This window comes from Nanorana parkeri, unplaced genomic scaffold (genome assembly GCF_000935625.1).
Source record: "Nanorana parkeri isolate BGI_ZX_2015 unplaced genomic scaffold, ASM93562v1 scaffold524, whole genome shotgun sequence".
In the NCBI taxonomy this organism is placed as follows: domain Eukaryota; kingdom Metazoa; phylum Chordata; class Amphibia; order Anura; family Dicroglossidae; genus Nanorana; species Nanorana parkeri.
This window is the reverse complement of record NW_017306792.1, coordinates 442,511-456,684: the sequence shown is the minus strand read 5'-3', so window position 1 is coordinate 456,684 and position 14,174 is coordinate 442,511. Positions and strand designations below refer to the sequence as shown.

The 14,174-nt window shown below is 38.6% G+C and overlaps 1 protein-coding gene across 2 annotated transcripts in view; it reads left to right on the top strand.

The window, feature by feature from the left end:
- TIAM2 (T-cell lymphoma invasion and metastasis 2) overlaps positions 1 to 14,174 on the top strand; it is a 166,306-nt gene that overhangs the window by 124,973 nt on the left and 27,159 nt on the right. The window lies entirely within an intron of this gene.

Sequence of the window (14,174 nt, the reverse complement as noted above, 5' to 3'; positions counted from 1 at the left end):
GTTTGATTTGATTGGATGAAGATTCATTTTTAGGTTATAAAAACTGATCATTTGGTAGACTGGGGCTATATTATCCTTTAGTTACGTAGTCAATAAAATCTTCATTGTAAATCCTACTCTAAGCAACCGAAATAGCTTTTGGAAGTTGACCCTTGAAACCGATGGATTTGTTTCATAGATTTTTAGAACATTTTGTCTGCACTGCCATTAATGGTCAAAAGATTTAATAATAATGGTAGGCACTTTAACAATGCATCAGACATTACAGGATTTAAAAAAATGCAGGCTCAATTCATGAACTTATAACCTATGCAATCATTTTTTTAGTCATGCAATTGTGATTTAATCACTGCTGAGAATAACTACCATTATGGGAAAAAAATATTCTTATAACTTAATGAATTTAGCCTTGTATCTTAAATGCCAAGTCGGCAGAGGAAATGGTCACTTTGAGGCTATAGCTGATTATGCTGAAAAGAAGTGGGTGGTCCCTACTGTGTCTTTATAGATAACATTCATACAGGTTAAATATGAGAAAAAGGTTAATTGACTGACTTCTGTTTTGTAAGCTATAATGTTGAGGTGATATGAGGGTGTTTTCTTTGTTTTTTCCCTGATTTTATCTTTTAGGACATTTTTTACTTTCAGAATCATTTAATTTTTTATGAAAAATGTTGACTTTCTGATAAACTTTTTTGCGTTTTGTTGTAACAATGTGTGGCTGGGTTTCAGAAGGTGGGCAAAGGAGGCACTTGGCAGTTAACTCTGACCCATCGTCAATCACCTCATAAACAATGGGGTCAAGGTAGTTTGAGCTGCAATCTTTATGTGTTACATTGTACAATCACTCTCCACTGGAGAGGAGACAATCAGAAGATCAGAGGATTGCTACCCCAACGCTTGATGGTTATTGTTTTTTTTTTACTTTCTTAGCTGTAAGTTGTTTTTATTATAATTGTTTTTTTCTTTAGTATCTGAAAACCTTGATCCTGCCATTCAACAATAACCATATTGGCACCCTCTTCAAATCTCTAAAGTTATGTATATGCATTAAATTGGTAATACACATATTTGGTGAGTTATCATTATAATGCATATTTTTCTTTCCTTTTATTAGTGGTCACACGACCGCTATCTCTTATCTCCGAGCACCAAGGGTGGGTGGCAGAGGCAAATAATGAGGCTGTACAGTATTAACAGAAATACAGGCACCGCTGTAACGGTTACAGGCGGAGTGGGAGGCATGGCTGCCCCTCGATCACACTGGCTAACTACTGCAGTCTATCGGACGCTATGCAGTAGCCAACCCTGTGGTTAGTGATGTAGTAACAGAGCAGGATGAGGTGTGTGTTGGCAGGACCATCCAATATTTTGATACTTTCAATGCATTTATATTCACAATGCTATGTAAAAGGCATACAGAAAATGAAAACCAATTGGCAGAAGGGAGCTATTAATGTTATGTTAGTCTTTTGGGTTTACTAATACTTTTAAACTCATTGTGTTAAATTGATGCAATGGGGTTGATTTGCTAAAGGCAAATAGGCCATTCACTTTGCAAGGGAATTTGCACAGTGCAGGGGAAGATTCCCTTAGCTTGGTGAATGTGGTGTTATTTCACTTTCAAAGAATACCCAGTCGCGTGTAAGGAAAATTATAAAACAGTATTTTTGCTTGCATATGATTGGATGATGCAAGTTAGTAGAACTACACCTCACTCAGTAAGCTAAGGGAACCTTCCCCTGTAAAGTGGAAATTCCTTTGCAAAGTGAACAGCGTATTTGTCTTGAGTAAAGCAACCCCAATATGTTTTCTTCCATATTATTTGAATAAATGTGGCTCACCAACTAGTAAACTTGGAAATTCCCTACAGTACCCTCAAGTACAAAACAAAGAATATTCTATGCCATGCTGCTTGCCAAATGCTCCGTGATTATTATATTGAAATTGAGATGGGGCTGCTGGTATGCTAAAGGGCAGGGACAGACAACCTAGACACTCCAGCTGTTGAACTACTGTCACTCATGCAGCTGAGTGGCTCTCAACAGCATTGTCGGGATCAATCCTGGCTGCGGCGCTCTCAGTATATAGCGAGCTGTGGCTTGCTATATACTGAGCTTTGGGTCACGGGAGGACGTTAGTATATGTCCTCCCGTGACTCTTTTTTTTGGTTTTTTTTCTATGTTGCTGAAATTTTCCCTCACTTCCTGTCTGGTAAATCATTGTCAGTAGGACAGGAAGTGAAGGGAAATCTCTCTTAACTGGCTTAGCTGGACATAAACTTTAACTTCACTTTAGTTTTGACCCAAAGGTAGAATGAAAACCAAGCGTGAAGCTTTCCAAATAGCACAAACCATTTATTGAAACCAACTTCACAATGGAAAAAGTGTGATGTTGTAAGAATGGGACATAACCATTATAAATAGCAGTACAACAGTGGCAAAACTTTTATAATTGCAGCAAAGACTGGGATATGCAAAGTGCAGCATTACAATTGTGAAAAACATTAATCTTTACTTAAAGGAGAACTATGAGGTGAGTGATTTTCACTCAGCCTCATAGTTCTAGTCGACCTGTGACAATGAAAACTGTCACACGTCGGCTCAGTAGATCGGGAAGTGAGCGAACACATACCGGTGCTCGCTCACTTACTTCTCGATCCTGTCACTGCAGAGAGCTGTGACGGGAGGGACTGGATTCCCCCCTCCCCTGTCCGATCCTCCAGCGCTGACTGGCCGAATGGACGGGGCGGGTACAGCTGGCTCTGCCTCTAGATAGGCAGAGCCAGCTGTCACTCACGCAGCTTGGTGGATCCAGACATAATTGTTGGGATCCGTTTCAGCCACAGCGTCTCAGTATACCGCAAGCTGTATCTTGCGGTATACTGAGCTTAGGGTGACGGGAGGACGCTAGTTTGGGTCCTCCTGTTACCCTTAGGAGAACTATAGGGAAAAGCCCTAACCCCATAGTTCTCCTTTTTTAAAGCACATTTACAAACAAACACAAATGTTTTTCTTGTATCATTTGCCAGGTGATTACTTTCATCTTCTTTGAACTGTCAGTTCTGTAAGTTCTGTAATACGTAGCACCATGCATATTAAAAGAGAGCTATGGCTAAACCTTTTTTTTTTTTCTTCTCGTATGCAGTAGAACTGTAGCCTTAATAATGTAATAAATATAAGTAATGTTTTTAATTCACTTCATGTACTGAGCTTTCTCAAAATAACTGCAGTTTAAGTATTCATAATGAACCCTATAAAGAGGAGTATAATGACACTATTATGTTTAGCATGATGCTTTCATTTATTCTTTGACATATTGTACATAAAAAGTAAAAGTGAAGAAGCTTATATTTTTGCACTTTATGTTTTGTTTTTTTTTGCCATTGATCATCCTCAAGTGTATGTTAAGACAACATTTTTAGGAAATAATTTTTTGTACATACTGTATCTACAGTGCCTACACATTTCCGATGTTTTATTCCTTTAAACAAACCAAGTGCAGAAAAATAACTGTTGATGTGGCAGAAATAGTGTGTTCCTACCTTCCTCTTTGACATGACGACAATACAGTGTGATGTCACCCTTTCCTACTTTATTTTGATAGATCTGCCATCCACTCTCCCCTACTTATCTGCATACCCCTCCCTGAGCACAGGAAGTTATCAGGTCACTGTATTTCTGGCAAAATGAACAGGAATGTCCTGCACTTATGAAACCGATATAACAAAAAACTTTCTGTGTGTATTTAGCAAACATCAGCAAAAGAGAAAATAAAAGATGTTCATTGTTAGGGTTTACATACACATTAAATTGTTAAATAGAAGTGGCTCTGAATCAGGAGAGATAAGCTTATGGTGCTTATCTGTGTAAGCTTTGCTGTCAGTCAGCATGAGGTTGAGGCAAGTAAGCAGTTGGGCAAAGAAATAAACATATTTGAAGGTGTCAGGTATTTGCACACAAGTTAGCTGTTCTTTATTTGTTAAAGGAGAACTATGGGGTCAGTGTTTTTCCCCATAGTTCTCCTTAGGGTAACGGGAGGACACAAACTAGCGTCCTCCAGTTACCCTAAGCTCAGTATACCGAGACACACAGCTCGCGGTATACTGAGACGCCGCACCTGGAGCGGATCCCGACGTAGATGACAGGATCCGCCCAGCTGCGTGAGTGACAGCTGGCTCTGCCTACCTAGAGGCAGAGCCAGCTGTACCCGCCCCCTCCCCAGTCCGTTCCGCCAGTCAGCGCTGGCAGATCGGAGCGGGGAGAGGGGAATCCAGCCCCTCCCCCTGTCACGGCAGAGAGCCGTGACAGGATCGAGAGGTAAGGGAACCCGGTATGTTTTCCCTCACCTCCCGATCTACTGAGCCGACCTGTGACAGTCTCATTGTCACAGGTCGGCTTAGAACTATGAGGTGAGTGGAAAAGAGTTCTCCTTTAAATAAATAATGTAATTTTAATTGGCTGCATTAGTCATGCCAGCAGCATTTTGAAACGGTATGCTGCAGTATTCTTCTTGGAACATAAGTGTTGGCAAGCTGATATGTTTTTAATAGAAGTCTTCTCCAAGGTATCTATTTAATCCAGTTAAAAACAAACAGTTTACTGGTCCTAAACATGCATAAAAAGAGCAAAAGTCAATTTCTTGAGGACAGAACAGCACAGGTGCACAGCTGAACAGTTTTATGGAAGATTCAATCAGCTGTAGATTATAGAAATGATGCCTAAATCTAAGAAATAAGAATTGTCCCCAGTCATGTTGGAATAACTGGGTATTCCAAAAGCAATGTATTTCTCCCTAATGCAGCAGGATGTAAAAATGCTTGCATTGTGACACCAATGGGGAGTTGTACCTTCTGGCATCAGTAGTTGGATCAGACCAGCAGAATCATAAAAAAAAAAAACCCAGCCACAAAAAAATGCAAGTTTAATAAAGACAACATTCAGAGCAAAAATACTAAATTATTGAGGTTGCAATTCTATTAAAGAGGTGGTCTTTATTCCTAAATAAAACATTTAGTCAGAGCTGGTTCACACCAGGAATGTTATGTGGATTTAGCTATGCTGACAAAGAGCACTGACAAAGGAAAATATATTTTCTGTAGGCAAGGTTGGAAATTGTCCTATACAGTGCATTTTCGGTTGTTCTTTCGTGTAGTCACATTCCATAAACACACTTGGGACAGATTCAGATTTAATTGCCATAGTTAACATTGTTCTGTCACCTCCCATCCAATTTATAGGTAATGTGTCTTAATAAATCTTAACTAAAACAGTATATGTAATAAAATGGCAAAGAATACAAATGTTACAATGTAATATATATTCTCTCAATCATGTTTAAGTACTACAACATTGTGAATCCAACCTCAAGTTCTTCTGTCATGAGAAAATGATGGGACTGCCAACTTTATGACACTGACCCAGAAAAAAATATGCCGACCTAGAAAGTGAGAGTAAAGTGAGAAGTCAAGTTTTTTGGGTCACTTGTTTTCCCATTCTTCCAATTTTCCAGGTGCATTTTATTCAGTAACTGTAGTGTCACTTTTTAAAAAAAATCGTATTGTGTCTTTCCAATGTGTATATGTTGTGCCAGTATAGTGCTGATATTTTATTGTATTTTTGGCCTTGGCTATGTCTGGGGAATTCCCCTTACCTTAAAGGAATTATTTCCTGAGAGAAATATGCAAACTAACATTACTGGCTTCTCATTCTTCGTTTTACCTGATGATATGTTGATCCACTGTCCTCAGTCACTAAGTGAGTACAAGTATGTAGATAAAGACTAGTTGACTGCATACTTCTTTCAGTGGGTCAGTATTTGGCTGTTCGCTATGGCAGATCTATGACTTTTTATGAAGGGGTTAAGTTTAAATTTCCTTGGAGAATCCCAAGTTAGGAAGGCAGTTTTGCCTTTTGTAATTTTGACCCTTCTTGTGTTATATTATGTTGTATGTTGTTTAAATGTTAGCCTGTGGACCTATTTATTTACATCTGTGCTTGAGAAAAGATGCAAGTTCTTGTATATTATATTCCTTGGGTACATTGAAGGCTGTTAACTTTGATGTTTTAAAATGGATTTTATTATAAAAGTTGCTGGACTTGTTCCTTTTTGAAATGCAGTTTATCTTTTAGGGTGGCATTGCAGTTGTTATAGGGCGTATTTGTTGTGTGTTTCCACTGTATCCTTTTTACTATTGATCCAGTCCATATGTTGGACACATGCAGATTATCAGCTAAGGAAGCTTGTTTAAAGGATAACTATCATTTTGCCAAAGATAAAACTAAGCTTAACAATAGGCACTTCAAGAGCTAATAAATTTGTACCTTTTGAACTTGATTCCATAATTGTGCTGCCTGGCCTATGTATTCATACGCACAGTGATTAGAGTCTCCACCGCCTTCAATTCTGTAATGACTTACAGGAAACATTTCCTAAGAAAAATACATAGACTGCCATTGCTGTTTTTATTTCTGCAAATGTATTTTCCTGGTAGTATCATAACTCTGACCTTAATAATTTGAGTCACAGACTGCAAACATGTATGACAGACTTTTACTTGGGATTCTCCAAGGAAATTTAAACTTAACCCTTCAGGCAGATGAGTACGTCCGACTTCACTTTGTTCCACGTCCATTGACCTCAAGTCAGAGGAAACGAAGTCATATTACAGAGCGTAAAGGAAATGCAGATATTGAAGTCAGTGGGGTTGATTTACTAACCTTATAAACACACCACGAACATGTATACACCTCTGTAGTGTGTTCCCTCCCAGCATGATCTATGGGGGAAATCTAAACACCTTTATAGTGTGTACACACCCAGCAGGTGTGTTGTGCAAAGCCTTGCATGAATTGCAAGGTGATGTTGTGTAAATTAGCTCTATGTTGTGTTGCTTGCGTTGATGAATGCAGGAATGTAAATGCATGAGCTAACCATTTTTGTCTAAACTGTGAAGCAGAATTATATATGCATCATGTGCATGATTTTTCCAGATATGGCATTAGTGGAAATATGCTTTTAGAGACTTTTTGGTTGATAAATACGTTTTGCTGTGTGAAAATCACACGCACCTGGTGCGTGCGTGTGTTTAGGTTAATAAATCACCCCCGAGGCTGGTGGTGATGGTAGACAAGAACAAGGAAATAGAGAAAGCTCTGCTTCTTTTAACTTTACAATTTAGGAATGGGAAGATACTATTTTAAAATTGAGTAATGGTTAGTAGCTGATCATGAATTATATTTTTCCTCTGATTTTTTTTTTTTTGATGGGCTCGCATAATTGTTCTGTCCTATTTAGTTGTTATGATATGGACACCAAATCAGTTTGTCATATTCATATTAAAACTGTCACTTTGCATTTTGCAAATTGTAAGAGATTTACCTATTCGAATTAAAGGCTGTCATTTTGAATCTGCTGATATAATTAAAAATACATTTTGAAGGCCATGACTAAGCATGCTGTTTGTTTTTTTATTTTACTTGATATGCTGCATGGTAAAGGAACATATGAATTTTATGTGACAGCTTGTGCAGTGCATATTAACCGCTTGCCGTCCACCCGTTGTGAAAAAAACGGACGGACGGCAAACTCACATTGGCGGGTTGCCGTAAATAGACTGCTTTCTTTTTTTGGCTTGGGAGGGTGATGGGAGGGAGTTAAGCATCTTCCTCCATGCTGATCTCCCTCCGTACAGTGAATGCGGAAATTATGTGTAATACATCACTTCCACATTCACCTGTCAGTCCTCTGGCTGCTATGGCCAGAAAGAAGAAGCTGATGAAGCAGATCTCTGCTTCATCAGCTTCTTTGGGGGTCCCCAGGTCACAGGGGTCTTGGAGACCCCTAATGTATCCATAAAGAGGACCTGTCAGTGTGCCTTTGCTATTATATAGGGGGATTGTTATCCCCCTATGTGATAGCAATAACATTAAGTGTAAAAAAAAAGAAAAATGTTCAAGTCCCCCACCCTCACCTTTACGCACATATAAACGTAAATACGCGTCCGATGCCCTAGCACGCAAAAACGACAATTGCGCTATACATGTTGCATATCGCAGTGAGAGCAACAATTCTAGGGCCATCACTCACTGATAACAGTGATAACACTGATAACTGATAATAAAAAACCCCAGTGGTGATTAAATACCACCAAAAGAAAGCTCTATCTGTCCCCACAAAATGGTATAGAATTAATTTCAGTACAGTGTTGCTTGATGGAATAAATGTCAGTCAAAGTACTGCAGCGCTGAATACTGAAAAATGGCCTGGACAGGAAGGTGGTTTAAAACCGTGGACTTGAACTGGTTAACCAGTGGTGGAATAAGATTAGTATGAACTGAGGAATGAGCTTTGCCTTCACTCAAAGGGGTCTGTTTATAAACAATGGATGAGTATGTCTGTGAAAATTCTCATTCATCCAGGTCATGGTATATATGTAAAAAAATAAGTCCAAGGCAACTGGACTTGCTGTATTTTTCTTGAAGACGTTTCACTGGTCATCCAACCAGCTTTCTCAATTCAGAATAACTTGCACAAGAATTCTCTAAAAATAAATATGGTGAATGTTCTAAAACACAAAATGCACAGCTGCCTGCATTATATAAATTTGCTTTGCAATATATGCAGGTATAGTTATGACTTGACATTTTTTTCCATCCATGCACTTTTTAAAATATTTCAGTCTATTATAATGTACTCCAAAACATTATGTGCAGATCCAAGCATAGTTGCATATCATGGTGTTGGCTGTAGAGCAGTAAGGATGATGAGGAAGAGGGCATTCATAAACAACTGTAGGTAAACACTTGGTCAACGTCAGGCACATAATCCTGGCTTACTTAGTATTTATATCGGTGTGATTCAGTGAGACCTCTGTCTTCCTTACACACAGTGTTACAGTCTAATCTGGATTAACTGTACTGTCGAGCAAATAGGGGAATATCCACAACTACTATTGCTATTCTGAAATTTGTTCTTCGTCTAAAATGCAGGAAAATAGGCTCCCTTTACAGTTGGCTTTTTTAGCCCTGAAGAGTGTCCTTAGGGATCTTTCCTTGTGTTTCAGCTGTACAGAGGATGAGGACTTCTACCTTACGGTATGGTAACTAGCGTGAAGATAAATTGTGCTGGTAATGTGGAAATGGGAAATACTCTGGTGGTGCTAATACCTGGTGCTGACAATAATTTTATGTATTGGTGTATTTGTGTTTTACATATATGTGACAGAACGCAGTAAAAACCCGCTCCCATTTCAAAACCAAAAGAAGGAACAATTTCAAGTGAACTTTGGGTGCTGTGCGGTTATGTTTTATTGGGACCTTGGTGTCATAACTGACCTCTTCATAATTGGAAAGGTATCAGTGTGAAATATTGCATTTAAGATAATACTTGTGTCTATTAGACACAATTGAATAAACTGAAATGGTGGATCTGTGTTTTTAGGAACTGGGTCTAATTTGGTATGTTTGGTTGATTTTATAAGGCATGCTAATACTGCTGTTAAGTTCTTGCTGTGGTAATACCAACCACCCATGATTTAGTTTTTCAACAGTGTTCAGTTGTGTTCATTAAAATTAAGGTTGCTGATTTTCCTTCTGAAATCCTAATTGAATGTTTTTACTTTTGTAGTGTAATGCTAGCTATATCTTGCATAGCCATGTGCAGTCTGTGGTCCTTCTGTTCTGTTTTTTCTTGAACCTAGGGAAACATTTAGGTAGTTTATCCCCATCTGCAGATTTTTAGATATTGATATTTGTCCCGGTTTCACATCTGTTATTCCCCAGTACTTCGATGATTTGTCTATACCTATTTAATCTCTGTTCTTTCCATCTTGGAAAAAGTGTTTTTCCTTCTCTCTCCCTTCACCTTCTCTGTCAGTTTTTTTTCCCCTCCATTAATTTTTTTCTCAGCGAGCACCACCAACACAAACTACTTATTATTGTCCGTTTTTAAAATGTTCTACCTGAAAAAAGTATATCTAAAGCAATTGGATAAGTTAAAACCCTTTTTTTGTTGTTGGAGATTTTCCTTCACTTCCTGTCCTGTAGGGGCAACAGGGGTAAACGTTCCAAAGTAAAGGAAATCCCATTTCATAAAGTGGTCACTGGAAGAAGTGTCTTTGGAAAATTACCTTTATTTATTCTTGGAACGACTCGCCAGTTTGTATTTTTTTTTTTCGATCCCAGTGAACTTAGTCACCAGGAAAAAAAAATCATGAATGGTTCCCTAAATGGGGGACACAGACTGCAACAAGGACCTGACAGAGGTTCTTATCCTTTCCTACTTTTTCCAAACATAAGTTTGAGGTTTAGATATGTTAAGGACCTAAGCAATAAATTACTCCAAGGAGACCTCTGTGAAATGGGAGCTCAGATTCTACTCTAGCAATACCACATTAGCTTTGCTGACTCACAATCACATGGGGTAAGTATGTTTCTTCTAATTCCTCTTTTTTTTTTTTTTTCTCCCTCCCCTGGCATTTGAGGGATATGTAGTGAGGGAGTAGATAGATAAATTGTGATGCGTCTTTTTTTTTTTTTTTCCTATTTAGAGCTGTTTTGGATCTCGGGTAGAAACCTTTGCTCTTTTTCTGTTAATTTTTATTTTAAGATTTTAATTATTATAGATTTATTAGACCTAGTGGGTGGGAGCTTCTAGATTTATTAGACCTAGTGGGTGGGAGCTTCTAGATTTATTAGAGCTAGTGGGTGGGAGCTTCTAGATTTATTAGAGCTAGTGGGTGGGAGCTTCTAGATTTATTAGGTCCTAGCGATCTTGCACAAGGCAATGTAATTTTCAGGAAATTCACCCTTTTGCCCTCCAAAACTTAAAGTAGACTTATTATCCCTTGCAGTGGCTTCACTACTGCACTGCAAGGGTTAAGTGCTTGTTTTTGTCTAGGTGCAAAAAAAACCCGTTATACTTTCTTGATCCTCTGAGTCGGCTTGCTCTTAGACTGGTCCATCAAGCCTCTCTGTCTCCTCCGCTGCATCGATCTAAGGTCTCATGAGTCGTCATGTTCTGTATACTGCGTATAGGACGTGAGGGCAGGAGGAGAGCGCTTTTACAGCCAGCCAAATCTGAGGTTCAGGTGAATATTTCTTTTTTTTGCACCTAGACAAAAACGAGCACTTAGCCCTTGTAAGTATCTTAGACATGATTCTTTTGTATAATTTGCAATTATGTATCCCCATTGGGGTATGCTTGCTCTTCTTACCACTTTGCAGCAGTACACAATTGATGTGTATGTGCTGTGAGTCACTTCCCATAGTGCAAGCCTATGATTCAGCCATCTTACTAAAAATAATGCATTCTCTATGTGACTGATATCTTGTCTCCACAGTTGTTAAAAATAATTGCCAATGAGAGCTGCCTCAAGTGGGTAATCTACAAATGCATAGATTTAATATAATAACAAAAACATGAAGAACAAGCTTGTGAAAAGACATATATAGATAGTTTAAAAATACTTAAGGGTACGCATTGCAGTAAAAACTCTGTGTGCCAACTTAAATTTACACCTAAATACTTCCCCTTTACCTTGTGTGCTCTTCTCTTTCCCTTCTTTCTTCTGCTTTCTTTTTTCTACTGTATCAAGTGTTCTCACTGCCCAGAGACAAATAGCAAACATGGCAAACTAAGCCCTAGTTGTGAGCATGCATTTTTTTAAAATTGTTTCCATGTGTTCCAGTGCATTCCAGACCAGAGACTGCGCTTGTGTGAACAGAGCCCAGAAATCCCATAGGGATACATTTTGGTATGCTTTTTTTGGTCTGGGAACAACTGGTCTGGAAAGAACTGGTCTGGAGATGATCTGGACATGGTGTGAATAAGCCCTCAATGTCTTTATCCTATCAATTAACCTATTGGGGGTGGTCACTGAATGTCAACATAATCAAATTACATTAGATTTATATCCCAAATTACCAAACGTTGGCCCATATGCACCTTCATTAATCCAGGGGTAATTTCCGAATTTGTTGACTTGATTTACTTCATCATTCATTTACCAATTAACGTGATGTCCTATAGATGTAAAATACACATTTATCTGGGTGACGGTATTTGTTTGGATGACATTTTGAACGTCAACCCAAGTCGGATAGCAGGTGTATTTGCCAAGTGCTAACTAAAAGATTACTTTTCATGTTGTTCAGGCTAGCGGGTTTTATTATTGTATTGCAAAACATGTTACCATGTTAGGCACAAACATTGGAGAAACCAGTCTTATGCTAGGATGACGGATCTCACAAACCATTAGAGAGATTAAAATCACTTTAAAATGTTGGTCTTTTGGTTATTTTTTACAGCAGTGATGGTTAGCTGGCAGTTCACGTGAGCTTTGTGCTTCCCCCCCCTCCTTTTTATTAAATACTGTAACTGTACTTCTAGTACAATTATCCTCAAAATGTCCGCGATCAAAGAAAGGTATATGGCTTCTGGATGCCACACATCCTCTTCACAGGAAGTCTTCCTGCTTGTCCATGCATGCCCAGTAAAATTCCTGTTACCCTGTTTCGCCGAAAATAAGACCTACCCCTAAAATAAGACCTAGTACTATTTTTGGGAATTGCTAAAATATAAGACCTACCCCGAAAATAAGACCTAGTTGTGACCGCAGGAGAGGCAGGAGAGAATCAGCGGTGCCAACAAAGCCAGCGCTAGAGGAAACGAGGCAGCACCCGAGGGAGCAGAGCCGCATAAACCAATACATCCTCTATAGCGCCGGCTCCTGTCGCAGGCGGAGTGATATTAAATGCACTCCGCCTGTGAAGAATCTATAGTGAAAGTGCGCTTCGCTCATTCTGGCCAGCGATTGGTTAGCAAATTGCTCTTGGAAAGGTACGGCACCCCTGATTGCCTTGATCACCATATTTTTGTACATGAATAAGTGGGGATTGTTGTACATTAAAAAAAAAAAGACCTATCCCGAAAATAAGACCTAGTGTGTTTTTTGGCACAAAAAAATATAAGACTGTCTTATTTTCGGGGAAACACGGTAATACCTTTTTGGGAAGTTTGTCAGTTGTTTGGCCTCGGCAATTAATGGCTGCACATTGGATAGGTAAGTGAAGGACTTGAAGACTTGTTGGAAGGGGCGGGGGGCTACAACTAAAAGTACAGCTATCCTTTGAGCTACTGCAAGGTCAGCAAATAGAAACACTGTTGGTTCCCAGCTTGTTGGAGGCCTGATGGTCTACGTTTCTAGTATTTTAGCATTTTGGAGAAGATCTGCGTTTATTTGCAGGTTAATAACAATCTTGTAATATAACACTATAAATTCTGCTGCACAGCTTTGTCCTCTACTAAAATAAAATTTAAAAGAAAAATATTAAAATGAAAATCAGGAAAATATGATCTCCAGATTTAACATGTCCACCACTGGTTTACAATCTAAAGTATGTGTACAATCTATGGTATGTTCTTAGTATGATTTGAAGAATTATGTATACTGGCATTTTAAATTCATTTATTTTTTTGTGGATCAGATTTTATTTCTTTATCTAATTTCAAAAGTTCAGTTAAAGCAAAGCTGTGCAAACAGCAAAACTACTAAATGAATAGCTTAAGAAGGTACAGTAGCTGACAGTTGGCACATCTTATGCTTCAGATGATGCCTATTCAGCAGTACATAAAACTCTGAAGTTTATCCACTTCCCCGCAGTATAGATTAGGCATACCCTTTGCATCCATCCCATCATGCAAAACTATGTGCCCTCTCAAACTATCACCAGGCATTGGCATGTGGTAGACATGGAATGTTCTATAGCTTTGCAAATAGGGACTTCAAGAAGAGCCTGTATTTGCAAGGGCTCCATGTAGCAATAAAGGGGCTAATCCTGAAGCGGAAGGTAAAGTATTTGCTGACAAATTATGTTGCCAGCTATAATCCACAGCTTTTTGTTTAGTGGTTTCGCTCCCACGGGTTCTATTTAACACTGATGCTTTCAAATGTAAGCAGTATAAAATGCCAAATATTGTTTGGCAAATGATGTATCCTATAAAGGGCCCAGTAAGTGAGTGAAAGTCTATTATTATGTCTGAAATTTACAAAGGAGCTCCGGTTTCCTGTAGGGATATAGTTACTGGTAATGGTTCAAAATACAATGAAACTGAAATGTCATTTGCAAATACCAGGAAAACAAATCTCCTAGCCTACCTCTTTTTTTTTTTTT